This window comes from Rhyacophila brunnea, unplaced genomic scaffold, assembly GCF_057557595.1.
Source record: "Rhyacophila brunnea isolate RB1 unplaced genomic scaffold, BYU_Rbru_1.0 scaffold_4, whole genome shotgun sequence".
Lineage (NCBI taxonomy): Eukaryota > Metazoa > Arthropoda > Insecta > Trichoptera > Rhyacophilidae > Rhyacophila > Rhyacophila brunnea.
This window is the reverse complement of record NW_028233068.1, coordinates 52,646,927-52,674,313: the sequence shown is the minus strand read 5'-3', so window position 1 is coordinate 52,674,313 and position 27,387 is coordinate 52,646,927. Positions and strand designations below refer to the sequence as shown.

Sequence of the window (27,387 nt, the reverse complement as noted above, 5' to 3'; positions counted from 1 at the left end):
ATGAAACGGAAATGATTTTTACTACAAAGCAACTTTCACAATATAGATTGTTCGATTGTTTATTCATACAAAAAAGCATATTAAAAACTATTTGTTTGTAACACAAGTAGCCTTAATACGGACGAATTTTAGCAATACTTTCATTATAATTATTATAATATATCTTGTATCGGTATTTAACCTTTTTTATACGTTCAATCATGCAAGTCTTTTCATTTTACATGGAAGAATATATTAAAAAAATAAAATAAGAAAGATGGTTGAACGGAATTTTAAATACCCACAATAATAAAATGTAATGGATATAAATATGTAAAGAAAGCACTGGAGTCGATATCTCAGTGCTTATAACACTGCGATATATGTGTTCATATTCCACCTGGTCCGAGATTTTTCTACAGGGTAGATATATTTCTGTGTCTTTTATAAGTTATACATTGAAAAATAATTAGGTACCTATTATATACTTATTATTTATTGACGAACATTGTATTCTTCTCATTTTTGCACCAAAGCGGAGTATATGAATGGCTATTAAAAGATTTTCAGGAGTAATGGTGATTAGCCATTAGCTCAAACTATAGGGTCGTCGGTCTGGATCGAACACACATTGGAAAAAACATATGATTTATGCCAGACGCGATATGAGACCAAATAAACTGCATTTGGCGGAAATATATCGCATCAATCGAAAGCAGTGTACAATGAGCATAGGTAGGCTTTCACACAACAGCGGATAATAATTATAAGGGATTCTGTCAATATAGATGAAAACCATACAGGTCTACGATGAACTACATAGTTACGTAAAAAATTGTATCCACCATAAATAACTGGGAAATTGTAGTCTTTATATAATATGTAACTTTATAGCGTTCTTCGTCTTATTGATCTTCTTTCAATGTCGCCAGAGTTAAAATAACAACAAACCATAATAGTTTTGCGTATTTTGGGCGAAACGAAAAAATTGTGCACACTTTTTCATTCATACTTATTTGTTTTCATTGGATTAAGAATACATATTGCAAATCATATTGCTTCATTTTTTTTAAATTCATTAAGCTCTGCCTAAAACAAACTATAATAGATAAAAAATATTCTATCAATAAAATATTCAAACTTATGTATGATTTAATTGCATACTATTATCTATTACGCCTGGGTTTTCGCAGGGTTTAATTAAATTTTAAAAACTAACCACCATCTGTAAACTGTAGTCCTGTATCAATGGCAACAAATACGTATGCCTGACAAAGTTATGTGTGCACTATTTATGGCGGATACTAACAGCCTACCTCCACCCTTCGCCACTGGGATATTAACAGGTTTCAACGAGGAGTGGTTATCAGCCATTCGCTCAAAGCATATGGTCGTAGTTCTGGATCGAACATACATTGAAAAAACAACATAATATCGTCTCTGTTCTGGCAGAACACACTAACTGGAGAATACTAGTTTTGAGTAATTTGACTCTGAAGTTGTTAAAATGTTTGAAATAATCGTGTGAGTTTATTAAGTAATCGTAAAAAGGATGACTTTATTAAGAAGGTTTCCAGACGGTAAAGTTTGAAATAAGGAACATTTTGGTACTACTAACTCAATATGTCATTTTTTCGAATTAGTGTTTTCTACCAGAACAGTGACGATATAAAATATGCCAGACGCGGAATTGCACCAGGTTAACTGCATTTTCCGGTAATACATCGCATCAAGCAGTGGATAATAATTATGAGGGATTCTGTGAATATCGATGAAATCGACAAAAATTATATCCACCATAAATAACTAGGAAATTGTAGTCTTTCTTCCTTTTCTTCTTCGAATGTCGCCAAAGTCAAACATAGGCCCTCTCAATTAGGTATAGGTAGTCGATACGCAGAATTTTCCCGATAGTCATGCATACCAAGAAACTCCAAAGTGCCTTCCTACCCTTTGTCATGTCCGATAAATATTATTTTGATAAATCCTGTAAAAATATGTTTTAAAAATGTAATTAAATGAAGACATTTTACAGTTATCCGATACGTATTGAAAAATAAAAGAAATAGTTATAAAATTTCTTTAATATTTGCATTTTATTCGTTTAGCTTATTGTGTGATTTGTGATCCAATTTACATCTATTGTCGGATTTCGTTGCTAACGTGCCGGCTCGAACGTCTAATAAGATAACTTCAGACAAGTTCAGAATCAACAAATTAATATTGCTCTTTATCAAAGTGAAAACATATAATTATGATTAAATATTCAAATATTCAGAGACGAATTCAGTACCTAGTAAAATTGCCATACAATGGGAAACCAAACAGACAATAAATAGGTACATGTCGCAAAGCTGTTTATTATTAGGTATCTAAGTACTAAAATACTATAACAAAATATTGTTTAATTTAATAAATTGTGTTAACTTAGGAAAAGATAATTTTCATAAAATCAATTCACAAATAGCTGGAAATAAGAGTTAACTTTATAATAATTATAATAGCCAGAAAATGGTTAAAGTATGTGAATCTTTTTCACTTGTTTTATGGGCTATAAACATATACTATTTTATTTTGTGGTTTATAAGGAATTTTAAAGCACACTTCAGGTAGCGTTAAGAAATATAAATATTAAGAAATAATATCTGCCGTCTATAATTATTATGTATGTCATATTTTTTAACCTGCCCCCCCCCCTCTTCGGTAAACAATGAGTTATGTTAGTTTGGTGACGTAACATTTTCTACAATTCCTTGTGCCCTTCGTCGCAAATACAGAAAAAAATCATAATATAGAATTATAAAAACCTTCGCCATAGACCAAGGTTTTATAGCAGGGTACTGTATGACAGTCAGGCTATAAATAAAACCCAAGGAACATAAACTGCGCCGACTGTCCTCAAATATTGAATGCGCGTTATATTTACTTGACAAACTTTAAAGAATATTAGATTTTATGATAACAATTGAAAATAACAATATATTCTTAACACGTGTATAAATAAGATTAACGCATACTCAGTAGGGTAAAGCCAGTTTCCATGAATTTTGTGTTGCCTGATCGAAAATCATTATATTACCTGAGACACCCTCCTACATGCGTGACGTCATATATTATATGGACGAGTCATATCATAAAAAATGACACTTGGATAACATAGGATGTTCTCCATGGAATAAGCCATCAATTGTTCTGTAGTGTATTTGCAGTGGATTGCAATTTGAATGCAATAAAATATGTCGGTGGCTGAACCGCCTCGTGCTTATAAATAAAATCGCGAACAAACTGAGTTGGCTGGGAATTGGAATATCTTCGGAAACTTAAAGGGCAGAGGCACTCACCAACACAAGCATAAACTGAGCAACAAACACTCACTTGCAATTTCTTACTCACTCACTTACTATTAGTGTGTGTAATTGTGAATTGTGACGGCGGAGAGGACAAATAATTATTTAGGAACAAATAAACGCCTGCAACAGCGGTGAAATTCGAATAAATGCACTTTGCTAGACAGATCAGGACCAGATCGGGCATTCGCCATTTTAATATAATTCATTAAGGTGGTTAGGTACACAGTAAAACAAAGTAATAAATGCCAGCAGCGCGTTCTCAGTGCTTTTCTATGTGAAAGAATATTTTCGGCCATGATATTATATTCTTACAAGACGTATTTTCGTACAACTTACGTACGTGAAAACTAGAGTCTGTCTTATATAAGCTGGCGTGCGGCTCCTCCTCGCTTCAGCATCTGCATTCCCTCGCATTCCCTCCCATTGAAAACTTGCAACAGTCGAACGCGATGACACAAAGCATTGCGTCCGTGAACGACGTTATGTGACCGCCAAGAAAACAGACAAACGTGCCACATTCAAAAAATCCTAGAAAACATCTTGGACCCACTGTGATTCGAACATAATCCCACGTACACGATACACGTGAAAATGGTTGAATCCATCGCAAGCTAAAGTTGCGTATTTTAATCGAACTCTCAGTCCTAGATTTTTCAAATTGTATGTATATTTTTGAGGCTCTTCCAAGTTATGATTTTTTATGTACCTATTCGTTAATTTATCATGATAAAAAACATGCGTTCTGTTACGCCCAAATATATACAAATAAAATTGATCTTTCTGTAGGTACTTTTAATATGTTTGCAAAAACTTCATATTGAAAGACATCTAAAATAAGTGAATATTTTATTTGTAGTTCATTACACACGAAGCAATTCAAACATATTAATATTCTAGGCTCTTTATTTCCCTAATGCGCCTCTGTCCCGCGACGCTAGACGGCCTTGCGTAATGCAGTCAAGTCAAAAGGAAAATGCCCCAACACTTGCACATAATGCACCTACCTACCCATGTATGCAAACAAACTGACCACTACCACGCTTGCGATAAGATAACGGTTGTTTAGAGCTTTCAGATATTGAGCTTTTACATTTGCAGCTTTTAAATTTGTAAAGATGACAAATTGATTTAGTATCAAAACATTCGTGACAGTAATAATATGTTACCTTTGAGATACGAGTTGTAATTATATATTTAGTGTAGGTACTTTTTTGATAAAATATCTTTCTTATTTAAATGTTTTAATTTAACAATCATTTGAGTAGTAGTTATTTTAAACGTAGAAGCACTTGTTTTGCGTTTCAATGACAAAGAAAAAATAATAATATGTATTTTGTGGAATGGTGACATGGTATAAAAAACATAATAGGAATGCGCGCACGGAAAATCCCAGTCACCAAGTATATTGTCAGAAAAGGTTCTCAGTTGAAAAACACCCGTAAACCCTAAAATCCACGCCAATTCGTTTTCATCAACTTGTAAATGACAGACATCCTCAAAAGAAGGCACACATGAACAATGGTTTCAACGCATCATTGAAAAAACTAAATCAGTTGCTTGCGGATCAAAGATTCTGTGGTAGGTATTATAAGACAAGTATCCATAAAGTCAATAAGTAAATTGAATGTGAACTAGTTGTAAAGAACCGCTAACTATGGGATCAAATGCGGTATGATTTGGGACTTTGGTATTTAGTTGTACCTTTACCATCCTTTGTAAACATTTCTTCATTATTTTAAGATTGCGTTGTCAACGTATAACGACATAATTAATAAATTAATAACTAATGACAGGAGCACCACATTCATTTGTTTTTAAATTATGCCGACGAGTATTCAATCATAATAATGTATTTAAATTTTACAAAATCCAGCATAACAAAACTGTTATAAGTAGTTATCTCAAAATACCTTTTATGATTTCAACCATAGATGTATTAAAAGTAATTTCAACCTATATGCTTTTTAAGAGCATGCCCGATCTCTAACGACAGTGCACACCAGTGATATATATTATTCAATTCATTGATGATTGCAAATAAGATTGTTAAATTACACTTACCGTCAATGTGGATCTTCGAAAAAAGGTTTGTTTCTGAAACGAAAAGAAAAATACCCAAATTATTAAAGGTTCATTAAAGTAAATTTAAAAAATATAGATATTAATAATAATACCTATGTATAATATGAAAAATATTCAATTCTAATTACATGGAATATCTGTCTGTAACGTAGAGGGATAAAAAATAATCATATTCTACGGAACTGTGTGGGAGAGAGATAGAGAGAAGAAAGATTTAAAAGAGGCAAGGTGTGAAAGAGGGGTAAATACTATATTAAGTAATGTAGTGGTAAGGTAAGACAGAACATAATATACGGTAACGTAGGTACCTACATCTTGTAACCCTATTCTTTTTAGTAATAGGTCAACGTAACCTTTATTTAAGCAAGGGAGTGTTTATTAGGAAAGTTAACCTTGTTTAGTTATTATTGAAAATAGAGCGAATTCTACATAAGACGAGTTAAAAAAAAGAAGAGAAATAATAATACTATCGACCGAAGGTACTTGATGGAATTTGATTTTAAATTCTAATGGATTTAAGTTTTGTACTATTCCATTGTGTACCTATTTGCCATTTGGTGAATATACATAGTGCCTGAAGATGCCGAAAGGCGAAACCCGGGTCGCCAAAAACGACTCAAATGAAATAATACAAAACTTAAATACATTAGACTTTAAGAAGGGCAAGTTTAAAAACTTTAAATATTCTCATAATTAAATGCAAATAATCAAGGTTCTCCTATATTCGATGTTTCTTTTGATGTTTTATAAATATTAATTTTATTCAACTAACGATTTCAGTTAACCAATTATTTAACTGGGACATGTAGGAAGTATTGAAGCTGTACCAAATAAAACATGTGGAATATATAATATCCTACCTGTACCGAGAATACACCGATAGTATCTATTTAACCTGTGAGCAATAAATCATCTCGAGGTGTTGCAGCGCGGTGGTACCCAGTGTAACGAATGGTGTTGAAGGTGGACGCCAAAGTGACGAATTAAAGCGGGAATTAGTCGCAAAATGTCGCATACCGAATGCTATCTGTCGCGGGGACATCACCATTGCCGCATCAACTCACCTATACTGTTACTTAGGCGGGAAATTATTATTAAACTTAATAAGAAGAACTGTGGAGAAATGTTCCCAAACTTTATGCCTGCGCGCATATGGAAACAATTTTGGCGGCGACAGGTCGTAGTGAAGTGACTGACAGGTGAAAAAGCTCACCATCGTTTATGCTCACCTTCAATCCGAGTCCAGATCCACGATTAAGGGGCAAGCGTGTACAAGATTTTTCTATGTGTTTTCCTTTAAAGTAGCAACCACGAAAATTATTATTGAACTCCATTTTAAAATGAAAATGATATTATTATTATTAACCCCCTTTGTCATATTGCATTGTCGGAAAAAAAACAATCTAAATTGAACTCGCATATTTTTTTATTGGTAAATTATGTTTAATTAAAATCAGATTTTTTTTTATAAAATGCATGAATTTTTAAAACACGTCTTTTCTTTTCACCATGTCCGATCCTAATCAGATCATAATATAGCCGCATAGTGGAGATTTTATTTTTACGAGAAATGGATGTTCGCCACTTGCTCATCCTAATAGGTCCATACTCTGACTCATAGACAAATTGAAAAACAATATGTGTACTTGCCAGACCCATGTTTCGAACCTCGGACCTACGATGTTATAGGCCTATTAATAATAAGAAGATATGTATATATTATTTCAATATAAAATACTAAATTAAAAACAATAATTCAACAGACCATGACATGGTCATGGATTTCCAAGGCAAAAAGGAGAAGAATAACAATCATTGTATTTATTTTTGCATTGCTTTGTCTCTACTAAGTTGATTTACCTGTATTTTATTTCTAAATATCATGTTGTGAACGTCTTGAATTAATAATTTGTTATGTGCTCAAATGTGTTAATAAATCAGGGGTTCAACAAGTGTATCCCGCAGGCCAATTATGCCTTGCGTGACTTTTTGATGTGTCCCGCGAGAGTTATGTAAATCTGTATTATTTTGTATTCTTCACATCAAATATTAAAAATTACATTTATAATTAAATGTCCTCTGGAAAGAATGAATAGTCCAAAATTGTTGAGTTTAGATTGCAGAATTTAGTTTCAAACAAACAATTGCATAGGTACATCACATGGTGACAAATTTTAAATATTATTTTTTAGTATATTAATAATAGTAATAATTATGTATATTGATAATGAAATATTTTTTTATTTGTTTGCCTTACGTTTTTTTAAAAACAGAAAATATTTACAAAGGAATATATTTGATTTCAAAATTGTCCCTTTGACGAAAAAGTTTGTGAACCCCTGCAATAAATTAATAAAAAAAAATTCAAAACGACAAGTATGTTTTATTTATAATATTTATTGATTCCGATAATTATTATTCCATTACGTGGGGACAAGTTTGAGTGTGACTGTAAGCAAATCCGACAATAATTCGGCGTTATAAATCGCATAAAATGTACTGAGGTGAGCCAGACTGTGTATTATTTTTAGGACGCAACAAATCTGATGCGGTCTCGATCCTAGACCAAACGGGAATAAAACGAAATAATAATTCTACGACATGTCTACGAGCGCATTTCTTAAAATGAGCAGACTATACATACACACTAGTGTGCACGCACTTGGGAATCTTTACATTTTCGGAAGACCAATGCAACTGAAATGCATTTGTGATGCACTTGCTACATATCGATTTATTTTAACAAGAACTTTATAAAAGTCAATAAGATGGATTCTAAAGTAGGTATCCACTTGTTATAATACTTATATTAGCGTATGTATCCTATCATCGTTGCGATAAAGTGTGAGTAGGCGAACGTTATATCGATGCGTGTCAAAATGTGATATATATTATAGGTGACAGAGTCCATCGGCGATTTGTCAGTTTTTGGTCCACACGTCAAATGGATGATACGCAAGGGTGATGTGATACCAGTGGCGAAGGGTGGGGGTAGGCTGTTAATATTCGATCAGGGAACTCGGAAATAATGGGAACTGAAAGAACAGAAAAGAAAAATCCCTGGAACTGAAATACCTAACGGGTGTGGAGTAACAGGCAACCGATTTCGAGTTTGAAAGAATATTGGATAAACTTAAATACGCTTGTCCATCGTTCTGACAACTGCTCACGGTTTATGCACTGATACTCATTCAATATTGCACGTTTATAATGTGTGGTTCATTTTCGTAGGACACTCACATATTCAAAACCATGCATCAAAATGTAGTGTGTTGGGATAGCCTATCGGAGTTTCATGTATTAATCTGTTCTGTGGATTCGACATAAATGGGCATACTAAACTAAGTCAGTCATATTAATTTGTTTTCAATGAACTAAGAATACAATTATTTGCAGCCGGTGCTGAATATTTAAATTACATCAAAAATTCAATTATACCCCGCCTAAACCACTCTATAATAGTTTACGTATGCAATGGGCGATCCGGCAAAAATAGTGCACACTTTTTCAGTCATATGTACTTAACTTATTTGTTTCCGTTTAATTAAGTTTAGGTACATTTATTACAGATGGTGTTAGTTAGTTTTTTTTTAATTCTTTGAGCTGTCTGCCAAGTCAAACCACGATAGATAAAAATATTTTTTGACAATTATGACATTGTACATATAGGCACTGCAATGCCCCAAATATGAAATTCACAGAGTACAGCTGCGAATTGCAGATATCTATGAGAATGTCGACGAATTGAAGGGTGTCCTGGCGGTGGGTAAGACGGAAGAGCTAGGCAAAATTGTAAAGTTATTTAACAGAATAGGAGTGAGGACCTGATCGACGGATCCCCTTCTAGAAGAGAAGAGGCGATATGACAGCGAGTCGCAGTCAAAGCCTCGGTAAAATCACAAAAAAAAAATATAATATTGAGTTTTATTTTATATTGGTAATATACTTAATGTTTTCCCACCAAGAATAGGTTATTAACACCATAAATCTCATTTACTACATACACCTGGTAAAAAATCGGAATAAGTTTATAAAACAATATAAAATTCTTGTATATACCTTGGTACCTACATAGTATTCTAATATAAATAGTTCAAATTAATTTAATTCAGAACACGAAGAAAGCGCAAAGCTAATTTTATTCCTGTCTTTCATTATGGTAACAAAGAAACACGTCCCAAAAAATCAACCCAACGTCCATTTACCAAAAAAGTAAAAAGCGTTTTCCGCTTTTTTACGCAACTGGATCAGTAGGTCCCAAACACTCCCGGCAGCTCGCATCGCAATAGAGAATTGATGGGCAAAACGAGAAAACAAATTGCATTACAAACTCGCCTTGCGTATATTCGCATTACGCCAGAAATAGACGATTTCTGGACAAAGTACTGAGGGAATTTGACTGCAGACAGACGGACACGGCATCGGATGAGACACCTCGCTATGTTACACAACTAATGGGCCAGAACCAAGCGATTCTCAGCATTTGCTTTGCAATAATCAACTAATAACTCTTTAATTATCTTTATGCATTCATAATTACGAAGGAACATTGTATTTGAGCAAGTCAATTCGGTTATCACGATCTCGGACATAGCGAGATCTCGCATGTAACGAGGAAACATTCATTGACATTTTAATTTATGATTTTCTCCATACATTTATTCACTCTAAAAGCTAAAATATGGTCAAAATTTTTCTTAAAACTGTTAATGTGTAGATCGTTTAAAAACATTTCGATCCTAAACAATAAAATCCGATCCGACAGGATGCCAAGGGGGTCGGATTACGTTTATGACACTAGTTAAGTGTCTAAATATTTAACCCTAATTGGTGTTTTCGCCGACAATAATTAAAAAGCATCCACGCATATGGTTGAAAAATCCAAGGTTTGTGAAGTCCGTAGGTACCTACCAGCGTTCATTACAAAAAACAACTTATTTTGTAGTTTATGAATGCCATGCTTGTTTCGGGGATTTTTACGATGGTTCTCAGATTTTTTATGTTCTATGCTTAAATAGAACGTGGTGCGGAAAATGTTATATACCTAACGATATAACGAGTAATGCTTTTATAACGAGCAATTTCAGTCGGTCCCATCTTCCTCGTAATAACCAGGTTCGACTGTATTAATACTACCTATGACCTCGTAAATACCTAAATTTAATTTTAACCTTTAAAATAATCGATAAATACCGAGTCTCCGCGAATGCCATGTTTGCCCTGATTGGAGGATTAAATAGTTTAATTAAATTTTCCATCACTGCCTTGAAAGATTCTCTTTCTTTGTCGTATCACAAATAGACGTAATCTACAGCAGCGAGTGGCTGGTGTCGTTCGAATTGCACAAAATGCCAGAGTTTCGCTTCAAAAAGAAAAATAGTTGGGCAAAACAATGACGGTGCAGCGTGCCATTATCACAGTGATGACTATTTTGGACCGCATTCGTCGACTTCGCGCGAGCTTTTTCGATCGATTCTGTTATATAAACCGAATCGGGCCGTAATATAACATAGGGCAGTCATATCGAAAGAAAAAATATCTAAGTATTATCGGTCAATAATTAGTAGGTATTGATAGTTTTATGACGGTCTGTGTAGTGGATTTATTAATAATCGATGCAGAACTATTCTAACTTACATTTGATTTGTTTTACTAGAGAGTTCATTGTATTATTTCTGTATCTTATAGCTGAAAGTCTGGAAGTCACATATTCAATATTTTGCAGGAGAGCAGTTAATCTAATCTAGTTAAAATACTCACTAGCATTCGGACTAAAACTCCGTATGTTGGACTTCCACACTTTTGCAAGTAATCTTTTTGCTATGGCAGAAATGACTTAAATTGGACATCCACTCTTTCAGCTCTAAAGTATAATAATTTGACTACCGTCGTTTTAGAAGTAAGTATTTTGAAAACCACGTGACATTTGACTCCCAAATTTTCAGTATTAAGATAACGTGAATACACGCCATTTAAATCTGCATACTTAACTTAAAATGATAAAAATGTGACTTCCGTACTTTGAGCTCTAAGGTACAGATTTATTATTTTTATGGATAAATGTATGCATCGTGTCTTAGTAGGATGATTATTGAAAAAAATGGTGGATACACTTTTCTATATAAGTACATAATAAATAACTGATGTAGGCTGTTTCAAAAAACTCTTCCGCAAAATATTTAAAATGAGAGTTAGAATTAGTTAGAATAGTTCTGCATTCAACTAACAAATTTACAAGGAATTAAAACAGCCAAGACATTTTGTAATAAGTACCTATATTCCCGAAAATGTCTAATCGCCAATTGCATAGCCATAATAAATAGCAATAAATAATTATGTCGCTTATGTTTTGTTTCTACTACTCGTACGTACGATTTCGAGAAGTTTTCAGTTCATTTTGATTATGACTCGGTATGCATTTAGTCCTAAGACACAAGACCTAAGTGGGAGTCTCCTTTTCACATAGCATAGCATAGCATAGCCTAATAATATATTATATCCGTTAATAGAAACTGAATATTGTTTAGTTAAGAATTTATCGAAGGATTTAAACGTATATTTTTTTAACAAATTGGATGTTACTGAGTTGAGTAAAAAAGATAAAATGTCAAAAAATGCCCTGAATATAATCAATAATTATTAGTAATTTAAAAAGAAACATATTAACATGTATTTGTAATTAAATTATTTCTATTCATTAAGTTATAACTAACATAATTTCAAAAAAAAACTCGGTCCTATTATAACTTGACCCCATAATCCGACCGAGAGCTTTTGGTAGGTACCAATCAATTTAATTAAAGCCTCGCGTGCTTTTTTTAACAAATATGAAATCCGAGGTATTTTTCATTTCGTCAATAATGGCAATCAACTTTTATATTTATATAATTAATACGAATGTTGACTCTTAGATGGCGTTAGATTTACATAAAATTTTAGTTATTTAGTACCTACGTGCCTTGGTAATATTTGTTCCTATTTTGTACGGATGAATAGTCTTACCACTTTTCAATAAGGAACTGAAACAAACTGAATATAAGGTTGTTGCGCCGTGGGAAATGCCCTACGAGAAGAATGTGACAACGAAGTGGAGGAGCGGATATGATATTTTTTTAGTATTCAGGTAATACTGGTGTTTTACACCGGGTGTGTGTGATGGATAATACGATAATTTTACAACGGATACTTTTATTTGCGTGACGAACACGTCAAATTGAGCAATAAAATAATTCGAATTCACGAAGAAGGCCAAAAACACGAGATTACTGTGCCAACTGAACAAATTCAAAAAAACACATCTGACGGAGCCAAAATATTTTGACACAATTAAACTTTATTTTATCTCTTTAATCTAATTGAGCTAGCAGCAGTGTTACAATATCTGTTATCATTATGCCGTGAAGGAAATTTGAAATAAACGTCAACTTGCCGTTCATAGATAGGTTAAGCTTACTATTATAATTAAAATCATAAAAACTTCCATCAACACAATATAATCATAATCAAACATAAATACATACTCAGGTAGGTATCCATTATACACAGTGTATTTATGAATTGAATTTAACAAGTGATATTTCAAAAGCTCAGTAACTATTCCAGATTATTATACATTAAAGCTTTTGCTTCACCAAAAATAATATTTACAATAACACAGGTACCTAATTTTCTTAGCTCTAAAATTCTTGCCGTTTTCATAAATATCGTATCAATTAATTTAAGTGTCACAATTCGATAGTTTTTTTATAATTATACTTAAAAATAACACCCACAATTTGACACCGACGGCTTACGCATCGGCTTATTATGTCGTGGGTCCCAGGTTTGAATCCTCGGTCTGGAAAATACACATATTGTTTTTAAATGTGTTTGGAGTCAAAGTATGGACCTAATAGGTTTAACAAATGGCTACCATCCATTTTTCGTAAAAACAAAAAAAACTGTTAATACGAATCTCCAGAGAACTTAATAATTGCCATAAACTACAAAGAAACCATGAAAGATTTAATTAAAATACTTCTAACGTTACTTTTTAGTTTGGATACTTTTCTTGCGGGGTTGCGTTATGTGGTAAGTTGTAGTTTATATCTTGGTGTGTATAAGTACCTTCAAAGCTACCTCTTTCGGTAGTTACACCACTATCAAATAATATACTGAAGGGATATTGTTGCTATTCACGTGACAAAGATGATTGTGAATCACGAATCATTATTCAATCATCAAATTATCATTGATTGACTAATAGTTTATTTTATTTCTCAAGTGATATTGTTTTGATTCAACAGAAACTGCGTGCATTGTTTTTTGGCCATTTCACAATGATCGATAAATAAGTGAGTCGTCATTCGTTGCTTGCATCAAATGGCGGAATTTCTAAGTCCCGAATGCCATTTGGCGCGATTGCAATAATGCCAAAAGTTACGTTCTTCGTTTAGCGAAAACAAGAATCTACTGTTTAAATTAATTAAAATAAATGCACGTTGCGCAAATAACGTCTGTATATGCTTATCCGTGCACATGAACTAAGTATGTCTAATACCTATTATAAATCAAGGTTGCTAGGTTGGTAGCATAAGTCACATATTGGTGAAAAAATAGTAAATGTATTTTTGGGATTATATTGTTTAGATTAGTTTGGTTAGAATGTCATCTTCAACGTTCCAAAAATTGAGGCCGAAATAGTTAGTCTTTTACAACCATTTGTTGGGAATGTAGTTAGTGACAAATATACAACGGAACCGATAATAATAAACGCTAAATTCAATTCGATATAAGTATACCATTATGCAATACTTACTTATTTTATAGTTGTATAAGAACACCATTTTCTTACGAGCTACTATAATATAACAGTCGTATTTTAAAGGGAAAATAATCATTCAATTGGCATATACCTATCTAAAAAAAAGCTTTGAAAAATGTCTTCAATCCTTCTTCTATAATCTATATTATGATTATTAAGGATTTTTTGTAATTGGCTGCATATACAGTTACAGTTTTAAGGGACCACTGATGAATCTTTGTAGGTGGGTACACCGTGAAATAAAAAAATATTTTAAGTAGCTATGTTTTTCTATTGCTATTTGCTTATTTTTGGTAAGTTGTCTTTGGCCAGGTTCACATATTTAGAGTGCCACAGTTACCGACGACGACGGTCTTTCCGCAAGGCTATGGCGGGTCTTCAGCCAATTTGAAGTCGCATGAAGGTCAAGGCTGTATTCTGTGATGACCAAATATCGTTTGTTCAACACGTGCGTGCTACCTGTGGTCCTGTATGGCTGTGAGGCGTGGCACCTTACCAAGCTTCAAAGGTATCGGCATTTGAGCTTTGAGAATCGATGTGTCCGCCGAATCTTAGGGGTACATTGGTATGACCGCGTTACACTTGAGTTAGGAAGCGGACACCGACGCTTCACGTACCTGGGGGATGTGTTCTGGATGCTGCCAGAGAGTGCGACACTCCGTACCCATGTGAAACAACCACACGGATTCCGTCACCGTGGCCGGCCCTCCCTCACCCTGCAGCGGTGCTACAAAAGCGATCTATGCACTACATGTCTGGCATGGCGGGAGGTGCGAGAGTTGACGATGAACAAAGGGAAGTGGCACGAATTTGTACTTGTCCTATGCGACAATGCTGGGGCGTGACAGGGTAAGGACAGAAGTAAGTAAATAAGGTGTCTTTGACCCTAAGTAAAATATATTAACAAATTAGGTTTTATAAACTATTACTAGGTGGGTACTGTAATAATAAAATAGTCATATTGTCTCTACAAATATATTATATTATACACTAATCAGAAATGACTGCATGTGTTTTTGTTCACAATATTATTATTAGCATACCTGCACGTCCATCTGTATTGTTTCTATGAAATAATAGATTTTTTATTCCATATTAGGTAAAAGTTTAACGTAAGTATCTACATAATAAATTTGCACATATTGTATTTATTATTCATGGATTATGATTCTAATAATAATGAATCACACATTTTTTTCAATCTTAGTCCTAATACAAATGTGATTGACTGTATGACCACGCTGTTCCCCATAAATAGGTTTACCATACATCCCATTTTTTGACCGGGATTGTCCCAGTTTAAGTGTTCATCCCGAAGTCCAACCGGTTTGAAATGTAGTTGTGTACCTAATATTTAAAAAGAATCGAAATATTTCAGCACCGAATCTTATCTCGTACCTAGTTATGGAATAGTACGTATTCTATCCAACACCCACTTTCGGAAAGGGGGCCCTCCACCTTGAGCATTGTTTGGTTTAGAGAATTATTTTTTTAATCTGAACGGATTTCTTGTATTAAAAATGAATGAATCTGATAGTACCTAATAAAGATTCAACACTATTTATCTATTATTTAATATAATATACTTTGTCCTGGTTTTGAAAACATAAAATCCGGTACAGACCTACAAACTTATCCGAAGAATGGGATGGGGGAGCCACTGTCGAAAACTACCCAATCAAGACTCGTAACTGGACAAAATCTGACATTCGAATGACATTTTCAAAATGGCGTCATATGGTAGTTCGTAGTTCCATTTTTGGCCATTCTTCAGATAAGTTTGTAGGTCTGTAAGCCCCCATTTGTTCATGTCAAGAGATATCTAACGTGCCCGACACATAACCTGTTTGACACATTTTTTATTGATTATGTAGTTCAATACAGTGTTTCTCAAATTATGGTAAGCGTGTAATTACGCTATTGAAAATATTTTGTAATGACTAATCAGCAATAACTAATAATATTAAGTAAGTGCTAGGCTAAGCGATCAGCGAAGGAAGGCAGAGGGTGCTAAAAATCCCCGGAGACCCGGAAAAGGCTGCCAACAGATGACCATTGCTACATATAACGCAAGAACATTGTCCAGCGATGCCAAACTTGTAGAGTTTCAAGAAGAGCTCCGGAATATCCACTGGGATGTTGTCGGACTCAGCGAAGTAAGGCGTAAAGGTGAGAGTATTATTACTTTACAAAGCGGACATGTGCTGTACTCCAAAGGAACCGATGAAGGACGCACGAGCGGTGTTGGATTTGTTGTCAACAAAGCCTGGAGGGACCGCATAGTCGAGTTCAACTGCATTTCTGACAGGGTCGCAAGCGTGATACTTAAAATCAATGCTAGGTACCGCATTCAGATTTTGCAAGTATATGCTCCGACACAGAGTTATCCTGATGAAAAAGTGGAAGAGTTTTACGAGGAAATAACATCCTTGAAAAATAAAAGTAAATGCCACTTCAACATCATAATGGGAGATTTCAATGCACGTATTGGATCATACCAAAGAGATGACGTAGCGGTCGGACATTTCGGACATGGCTCAAGGGATGGTAGAGGGGACATGCTTGTGGAGTTTGCTGAAACCAACAATCTTCACATCATGAATTCCTTTTTTCAACATAAACCTACACGTAAATGGACGTGGAGAAGCCCGACAGGAAGGACCAGCGAAATCGATTACATCCTCACTGACAGAAAATATACATTTTTAAACTGTAAAGTGATCAATCAGTTTAACACCGGCAGTGATCACCGGATGGTGAGATGTAAGATAAGATTGAACGTCAAATCAGAAAGATCCAAACTGCAGAAGAAGTCAAATGCTCGCGTATACCTGCAGAACAATACTGAATTCCAAAATGAACTCAAAAATGCACTATCGGCTTTCTTAGATGAGAACGAAACCGTTTCCCTATCCAACGCGGAGGATATAACGAATAATATTCTACAATGTGCAGAAAAAATAGGCGTAAAAAACTCAGAAGTTACACTTTCCACCAAGCTTTCGAAGGCAACATTGAATCTTATGGAGCAGAGAAGGAAAACCAAGAGCGATAGACAGGCACAAAACGATATGGAGTTTTCATCACTTTGCAAAACCCTCCGAAGGAAGATTAGAGAAGACCTTCGTAAATTCAATGTAAACCTCATACAAGCAATTGTGAAAGCAGGCAGAAGTCTAAACAAAAACAAGCAATGCTTGTCGATAGGAAAACGTCAAATCACAGCACTAAAAGCAAAAGATGGTTCTATCGTCAGAAATTGGGAACACTTGTTAAGCCGAGTTGAAGAGTTCTACAGCGATCTCTACAGTGATGACACTGACAATACGACTATAGACTTAGATCTTCAGAGAAATGGAAATTCGGAAGACCATACTCCCGAAATTACATCCTGGGAAGTAACCCATGCTTTAAATTACATGAAAAGTGGGAAAGCCCCCGGGGAAGACGGTTTAACGATAGATATCCTCAAAAAAGCAGGAAAGGATGCAAATGAAGTACTTGCACAATTGTTCACAGCCTGCATATGCAAAGAGGATGTCCCAGAGGTATGGAAAAATGCCAGCATTGTCATTATTCACAAAAAAGGTGACAGAGAAGACCTAGCAAATTATCGTCCAATAAGTCTACTCCCTATTCTCTACAAGACGTTCACAAAAATTCTCTCAAACCGTCTGCAAAATGTACTAGACGAGAACCAACCGAGAGAACAAGCCGGATTTAGAGGAGGATACAGCACTATGGACCATATCCAAGTCGTCAGAGAAATCATAGAGCGGTACCAGGAATACAAACTGCCACTATGCATGGGTTTTATAGACTATGAGAAGGCGTTTGATTCGATAAAGAAATGTTCAATACTCGACGCACTCAGAAAACAAGGAATCCCTGGACGCTATATAAATATTTTCAATAATATATACAGTAGCGCAACAGCATCTGTAAATCTCCATAAACCATCGCGCAGATTTCCTATCAGCAAAGGAGTCCGACAAGGTGATACAATCTCACCTAAACTATTTACAGCTACCCTTGAAGACTTATTCAGGCAACTTGACTGGAATGACAAAGGGATCCCCATAAATGGAGAATACCTGAGTCATCTGCGCTTTGCCGATGACATAGTAATTTTCTCGCAAGACTCAGAAGACCTCCAAAGCAGAATGCAGGAACTCGCTGAAGTAAGCAACAAAGTAGGTTTGAAAATAAATGTAACAAAGACGAAAGTCATGTTCAACTGCTTTGCAGGCCAAAAAGAGATCCTCATCAATGGCACTCAGCTCGAACAGGTGAAAAGCTACATCTATCTGGGACAACAAGTATCTATAGATGGATGTATATTTGATGAAATTGTTCGCAGAGTAAAGCTAGGCTGGAGTGCTTTTGGCCGCCTGAATAATGTCTTCAAAAGTGACCTTCCACTGTGCCTAAAGCGCAAAGTGTTCAACCAGTGTGTGCTTCCCGTGATGACATATGCGTGTGAAACATGGGCCCTAAGTAAAAGAGAGATCCAGAAACTTAGAGTAGCACAACGTGGTATGGAGAGGTGCATGCTGGGCATAACGCGAAAGGACAAAAAGAGGAATGAGTGGATAAGGAAGCAGACAAGGGTTTGCGATGTAATAAAGTTTATTAAAAGCCTTAAATGGAGATGGGCTGGACACATAGCTCGAAGAAGAGACAATCGTTGGACAAATCTAGTCATCCAGTGGTATCCAAGAAGTACAAAACGTCCACAAGGTAGACCTAGAGGCCGCTGGATCGATGAAATGATAAAGTTCTGCGGAAGTACGTGGCAACGCAATGCACAGGACCGAGAGAAGTGGAAGCAACTTGAAGAGGCCTTCATCCAGCAGTGGATAGATTCAGGCTGATGATGATGATGAAGTGCTAGGTACATATTGCGTGTATTTAAAAAAATAACTCTACCTACATTACAATAATTATATATCTATAATCTTTTCTAGAAAAATTAACCACTTTTATCTTCAGTTATACCTATTAGTTACGGCCGTCCCATGTTCGAATCCTGGGTCTGGCAAGTAGGTACACATATTGTTTTTCAATTTGTGAATGAGTCAAAGTATGGACCTAATAGGTTGAGCAAGTGGCGGACATCCATTTCTCGTAAAAATAAAAATCTGTTAATACAAACCTCCACTCTGTGGTGGCCCATATTATGATCCTATTAGGATCGGACATGGTCGAAAAAAAAATAGCTATTTCATATGAAATTGCAAAATTCGAAGTTACTTTCTTGGTAATCAATAATCACCATACCTATTATAATATGAGTACCTAACAATAAAATATTGTTTTGCGAAACATGTTTCACTTGAGTTTATATTGTAATGATATTTTTTTTGAATATAGCGAATATAACAGTGTTATTGCTAAATCAGATGTTTATCTAAATTCTAAATATAAATAATATTTTTTGAAAACTAGAAAAGTTTCAATAATATTATGCTACACCAGTGGTTCCCAAAGTAGACTGAGCTCCGACCCATCTAACAAAAATTTCCAATGTTGGGACCCACCTCTTAGCTGTCTTAGAGAAAAAAGGGCATAAATATTGGTAATGCTCAGATTCCCTAGTGTAGAGTCGTGGAACTACTTAATGCTCTCTTATTTGTTCTAATTGAAATAAAAAAAATATGTTTTAAAGTGTTGCCAATATGAATGAAAGACTGTTGAAATAAGAAACACAACTTAAATTAAAAAAAATATTACTTAAATACCTACACCTGCAAGGTTTTTTTAAAAGTTATTTCAATGGGAAGGATGAATTTGTTTCTTATTTTTCTTCATTACTGTTTTAGCATCAACTTCAACTTTAGTTACTTTTAATCGCAGTGAGTTTGAGATATCCAATTTATTTCATTTTTTAGTTTTAATGTTAACCATAGCCAAAAATCCGACCTCACATAGATAATATGAGTTAGTAAAGAGGAGGAGGACTTTCATAGCTTCATCGAACAGGCAAGGATAATTATCAGCAACTGAGAGCCAGAATTTCGTCTGTTTACGATTGAAACGCAACACAATGCGAAATGAACTTCGCAAAAACAATAGACATCCGTTATTATAGATAGCTGAATGAAATATCAAATTTATCACTTCCTATTTTTCTTTAATTCATGTATACAGTGGCGAGGGCCCACTCAATATTCACTCGCGACCCATAGTTTGGGAAACCATGTGCTATACAATTTCGGCGCTTTTTAATACAATAAAACTTACTTACATATTTTTTTCTCATGTGTCAAGTTTGTGATTCATCCAATGATACAATGATTAATAATTATTTTCTGACATCACCGAATGCTACGTGAATAAAAATAATGATGGACGATTGAATACCTTTTTACTTAAAATACATGTATTGACAAAAATCAATTCAAATGATTTTGTAGATGTTGTATATATTAAAGTACCTAATAGTCTTAATACCCAGCCAAAATTTAATTAATAGCTATATGCAACTACTTAATAAAAATGAAGCTTTGACAGATCAATCCTACTAATTATGAAATAATTAATCATTATTTACATTGTCATTGCAAAGCAATATTTTGTTCAGTTGTGTAGATTTAATGAGCTGAATTATTATCGTTCTTACTTCTTATTAGAATATTAGGACTGCAATGTCTTTCAGGATTTCGGTTAACTAGATATTGTCCATCGGGATAGTGCCCAAAATCCAACCAAAACATACAGGCGAGCGCAGAAGGGTTGAACCCCCCCCCTAAAACGGAAAAAAATACAGATTACATAAGTAAGTAAATGGAATATTACATCTCATTCATTACGTTCACTATGAACGAGTTGGCTACTGGAATACCCACCCGTGGCACCCATAAACTGGTGCAACTATCTGTGACATTCAATGTTTGCTTTAATATTTCGATACGGCATGTCTAAAAGTCAAGACAGCGTGGACGACACAAATGGACAATACGAAAAAGTGCGGAGTGTCTGGGTATGGAGAACGTCTCTTGAAAAATCGAAGCGACGAGAAGCTACAAGCAGTAGGCGGGGTAAATGTGGAAGTCGGTGTCATCTGCAAAATTTGATTAACCCCGCCCCCTTCCGACGCCTTAAAAATGAATAGGTAAGTCAACAAATATTTACGATTTTTTTTTTCAAAATGGAACTTCTACAATGTTTCTGTGTGCGCGTCTAAAAGCATACTTTTCATATACTTATCTACTTATATAAAGTTATACAACACAAACATGGACCCACCAAGCTAACACGGCCCGCACCACACTCGATATAAATAGAGCGTAGTACGAGGTTCTACGTTGGAATGTGAGACACCAGCAGTTGTTCACGCCTGGAAATGTATCAGGAGCAGATATTCAAGACTAAGGTCGGCACACTCTCAGGTGAGTTTTGACCGATTCTAATGATTTTACTCAATTAAAAAGTGTTGTGGTAGAGAAAGGCACGGAGAATTTACAAAAAGAAAATGAATTTAATAATCTACCTATATAACAAAAAACGAAGCTAATCAATACGGACAGCAAAATTTATGTGAAGAGATCTTCACGCCCGCAGTAAGAAGCTGCAATTTTTTTTTTTTAAGCAATACAATTGGCCTTCGTGGTGACCAGAGGTCGGACGGCCCGATGGGTCCAACAGCTAGTTGGACCGACTTGAGCATCTCTTCCCTTTCGGAGAACATTCTCGGACATTCCCATAGGATATGGTTTGCATCATGTTTTTCTCAGCCGCATTGACATGTCGGTCAGTGGTAAACAAGTCCAAGCTCAAAGAGGTAAAGTTATAATAACAGAGTATAATACTATGATAATAGTAAAATTGGCAACTCTTTATTCAAAGAATGTAAATAGGTACTGAACTTTGTTAATAACTTCCAATAGAGTAGCAGTATTGTTATAAAAAAATATATCTATTATTATGAATTCCATTCGATGAATAACAGCAAAAAGCTTTGATAAATGATAATAATCCCACGACTTATTTTATTATTGCCCAGTTATCAGTCAACCAATCTTATCAATTATCATAAAATATCATCAAACGCATATTATCACTATTATCAGTGTTGTGCATTTTTTTAAACTTTTATATCTAAATATATGTATGAAACCGAACTCTTAAGTGTGTAGAATGAATCCAGCATTGTGAAAAGCATGAGAACTAAATAAAACAATATTATATTATAATCCATTATTGTTAGAACAATGATAGGCTTGATAGCAATGCGTCAAAATATACGATCACGAATAATGTTGTAAATGCTCACATAAAACCTGTAGGTACTCTCATTAAAACTGATCTGCCTGTGATTATGGAATATTTGTCTTTTGATGACCGTTTAGACCATTTCCATGATAAATTTAATATAGATAATAATATTATCAAATACATAGTTTGCTCTGTTTTAACGATAGTAACCATCCGTCCTCTGTTTAAGATGAGAGTCTTATTTGAGCGCGGTTAATTTTAATAAACTCAGTTTTTTGTCCCGTATTATGAACATCCTACATTATTTTTTAGCTGACCCAAGTAACTAAGAAGCAGAGCGTTGGAGCAGACCATTTTTTGAGTTGCTCCGCTCCAGCTCCGCTCCGGGACCTGATACTTGCCCCAGCTCCGCTCCAGAAAAATAATTAAAAATTAAGAATAAGTAGTTTTGAAATAAAGTTTATTATTCGTACTTTTCATTATTACTTAGTTCTATTAAACAAAATTTTCGACAGCAAAACCTCTTTCATTATCTGCCTCTTCTGTCAAAAAGGTGAGGTTATTTATCACTCGGCTATTTCAAATAATTCCAGTGTTGCAAAGAGTCAAATATAATATTTTCATCTGATTTATAGGATGAAAAATTAATAATAAAAAAAAACATCTGGAGCAGTTCCCCGCTCCTGCTCCGGGTAAAACCCTATTGCTCCACTGCTTCGTGCTCCTGCTCTGTGCTCCGCTCTAATGCCGGGTCCACACCGAAAACAAGTCGTGCGACAACTCGTTAAATTTTACGATAAGCATGATAATTATCGTAAAATTTCTTAAGCAATTATGATAGTTATCGTAAAATTTAACGAGTTGTCGTGCGACTTGTTGCCGGTGTTGACCAGGCATAAAAGTGGGGCCACACCGAAAACAAGTCGCGCGACAACTCGTTAAATTTTACGATAAGCATGCTAATTATCGTAAAATGTCTTAAGCAATTATGATAATTATCGTAAAATTTAACGAGTTGTCGCGCGGCTTGTTGCCGGTGTGGCCCTACTTTAACGCTCTGCTAAGAAGTAAAATCTAAAATGAATGAATTCTCAATTTTAATTGTGGGTGGTTTTTTATGACATACGCACGTTGGCTTTTGTTACCTACCTATGTGTTTAGTTGTTTAGTAGGTAGTTTTTTTTTTAAAACATTATTCTTCTTCTTCATTGAGATCACACGGCTGAGGATCATAACCCGGATTACCTGCCGTCTCGTATGCCTCTCGACATATAGCGGCATTCAGGGCCTGTGTCAGTGAAAAACACGCATGGCACTTTTCATTTTTTATCCCTCGATAAGGCTCCTTGCTGTTTATCCTCTTCGACTTCATCCTGATCAAATAATATGACGATTTTTTTTCCGGGTAAGTTCAGCGTAGGAAAATAAGACGGACCATTGGCTGCAAGAATATGCATGTTGTCTGTATCGGTCACGTTAAATAACATGTATCAACATTATACTGTTGAGTGTTGACTATTATGCAAGCTACTACTTGCAAGTTCCAAGCTGTGGTCAATATATTACAGGACAAATTTATAAATGTATTATTTTCACTTTTTCATTCATACGCAGCCGTGTGTGATTTTTTTACATTTTTTGTAAGTGTCACATTGCTCCTGTTGAATGAATTGGTTGGCAATCATTTAAAACGTTTAATAATGCCCGACATTCGTACCGCCGGATACGTTTGTTTTAAAAATATTTATTTAAACAAATCGGTAGGTAAATCGTTTTTCAGCGGATGTTTATGAATCCATATACCGCCATTTCGCTATTCAATGCTTGCATGCATTCGATTCATTTTTGTAATAACAATGATATTAAAAAAACATTTCTTTGACAGGGCTGTCAAACTTTTGCATAATAATAAGTATACAATTCAATATGTGTGAGGTTAATCGAGTGATATATAGGTTAGGATATTAAAAATTATAATACGTTCAGAAATTATTATACCTACCTACTCAGTTTCCAGAAAATTCATGAGACGTTGGTCAAAACCTTCTTCTACAATCTACACCACAGAGTCTTAAATACATAAAAGTGAAACTAAAAAAAAGGGTTACTAATGGCAATGATTAAATTAGGTGCAAGTAATTTCGTTTGTAGCAAACATCACTTGGCGTGAGACTAATTTGTTAGGGCTGCACTGGAATTAAAAGACTGTTATAATTTAAAATAAGTAAAAACAAATGTATATATTATGAATAGGTATAACCGACACATATGAGCCTACATGGAGTGGAAGTTATATTACCAGATTTTCTACGAAGAATAGTATGCCATTCGCTCAAACCATTGTGTCTTTGCACAGGATCAAATCAACATGCATTTTTTTTATCAGCCACGCCTCCTTATTTATACAATGATAACCGCTCTACCAACTAGGTCAACGTGGCTGCTAGTCTGTATTTTATAAACTGGCGTACACGTCACACGGAAACTGTTGCAAGTTTTCAATGGGGGGAACGAGATGGATGCTGAAGCGGGGGGGGGGGGAAACCGGCACGCCAGCTTATAGAAGAGCACAACTCTGTATTATAGAATATTTAGATGAGCAATAATAAAAAAAATACCACTTCATTTAATGCTAGGTATATTTGTCACGAATGTTAGGTAATATGTATTTATATTAGTCATGCTAGCAATACTTTGGAGGCGCACGTAGTCAAATGCTAAAACATACCGGGAGTTCCGGGTTCGAACCCGGTGATATTACAATGACTTTTATTGTGAATTTCTCTTCCCTAACAGTTTTTTATTTGTAATTGTGTCTAGTGGTCTGTCGTAGTGTTAAAAAACAAAAACTCTTGACAATGATCGGTGTATTGTAACCTGGTTTTTAAACTATAGCGTAAATTTATTGTCATATTTCATTTTTGTAAAGACAACCCTAAATATATCTACCTATATACTTAATAATATGTTCATTATTCCAGTTGGTCATATTCTCATATATATATATATTTATGTGTGTGTATATAATTCATAAATATTGTAAAAAAATATTGATTTGGCTCGGGTAACAATGGCAATAAAAAAATGGCGCGCTGAAAAACGACACGTTTCAGATAAAATAAAAAGGAAATAACACCCAATGACATTCTTTTATGTTAATATTATTGTGTGAATCATCGCAATAAGGTGACGATTGATTCAATTATTATTTTTATAAACAGTAATGAAATAGTTCCACGTAGAAAGTTGAAGGTGATTGGGAATTTTATTTATAATTAATTAATTATTAAAGAAAATACAATATTAGGTATAGGTACTTAATTAGATATGTCACATGATTAAATAGTTAAGTTATGTTAGGAAAAGAATAACACAAATAAATTTAATGACTGAATTATAAGTGTTAAATGGTAGGTATATTACAATATTATGTAAGCTCAAATTTTCATAAAAATACCGTTCATCCAGTTTTCCCATCAAGTCGAGAATATTTTTATTTTTGCTCTTCTTTATCAAAAAACAAAATACTAGTAGGTACATACCTAACGATCGGCTACTAACGGCTAGTAACGATCCCACTAAAAGCTAAAGTAAACTCCACCCGTATCTGCGTTTATTAAACAACACATAACTTGGAATAGTGACTAAGCCCTAGATTAAAAAAAAAAAAAAATTTGCGTTTAAGTCTCTATAGTTGTGGAAAAATGACAACGACTTTATCATATTTTTAGATTTTAGTTAGTAAAATACGTAATTTTAGTTAATTACTGTTAATATTACAAAATAAAAGGTCGTGAAAAAATTATTACTAAGTAAAGAATTACAATATAAAAGTGTTGAAGTAGTGCCTGAAGATGCCGAAAGATGCAACCCGAGTAGCGAAAAAATAGGTAGGTAGGTACTCACTAAAATAAAATAAAAGTATCACACCTAAATCAATCAACAAGAATCAGATTCTATCAATTAATCTCGATAGTAGTAATTGTATAATATGTTCCATAAAAACTGATTTTGTGCAAATATGGGTAAGCTACTGAATAAAATGGTCAAAATTAGATTTATTTCCACCACCACAGGATTGTCTTCCCTATTTTCTACGGACACCGAAATTACAATTCATAATACCTACGACAAAAAGAGTTTTATAAAATAAATTAAAGCATTATACCGTTTAGATTGTTTAGAATATGATTTTTTTTATTATGATATTTTCAAAATAGTAAACTATACATAAGTAGGTAGGTAGTTCAACGTTTTGTGTATTTAATACTGGAAATTAAACTCAGAGATATCCATCATTCATACGTGGATTCGCTCGCCAAGCCAGCATCGCTGCTGGCCGAAAATAATATAATCTTTCTTTTTGTTAATGACTTAATTGCAGGCAACATTGTAAAGCGTTTTGTTTTTTTTTTTAATTGGGTAACACCTTTAAGTATACAAAACACACACAGATGTATTAATTGCACGAAATGGCTGTAATCTACACGCCATTTGTATCTGTATTAACACATTGCGGGTTGTCTTGAAAATATATTTGTAGCGGAATTATTGTGTTAGCTTGAAATCTAGTCAATTAAAAATACGCAAATTAAAATCTTGGCTTATGACTTTCTTCTATTACTGACCGCATCACTGCTTAAATTAGTTAATTATTGTACACACTGAAGATTGTCAAATATAAAATCTAGAACGGTATATAAATTCGGATTCGCAGAGAAAAAAACCCGTAGAGGATCGCGCTCAGTGGAGACTGGATGCCAAGGCTCGAATTAGGCTGTAGAGCTATCAAAAGAAGAAGAAAAAAATGAATGCGGTTTTGTAAATGTGTATACAAGAGATGAGATGACAATGGCCTGAGGCCTGGACAAATGCAGTCATACAGTGGCACTCAAAATGCTTTAAATCTTCCCCTAAAGAAAGCTAGATTCACGAATAAATGTTGCAGAGAAATAC

The 27,387-nt window shown here is 34.4% G+C and overlaps 1 protein-coding gene across 1 annotated transcript in view; it reads right to left on the bottom strand.

Moving 5' to 3' along the window:
• Positions 1-27,387, bottom strand: part of LOC147067506 (zinc finger protein castor homolog 1-like) — a 272,254-nt gene that overhangs the window by 176,625 nt on the left and 68,242 nt on the right. Inside the window, exon 3 of the mRNA XM_085953709.1 lies at positions 5,391-5,423. The gene's annotated coding sequence lies outside the window, so the exon portion shown is untranslated. The remainder of the gene's footprint in view (positions 1-5,390; positions 5,424-27,387) is intronic.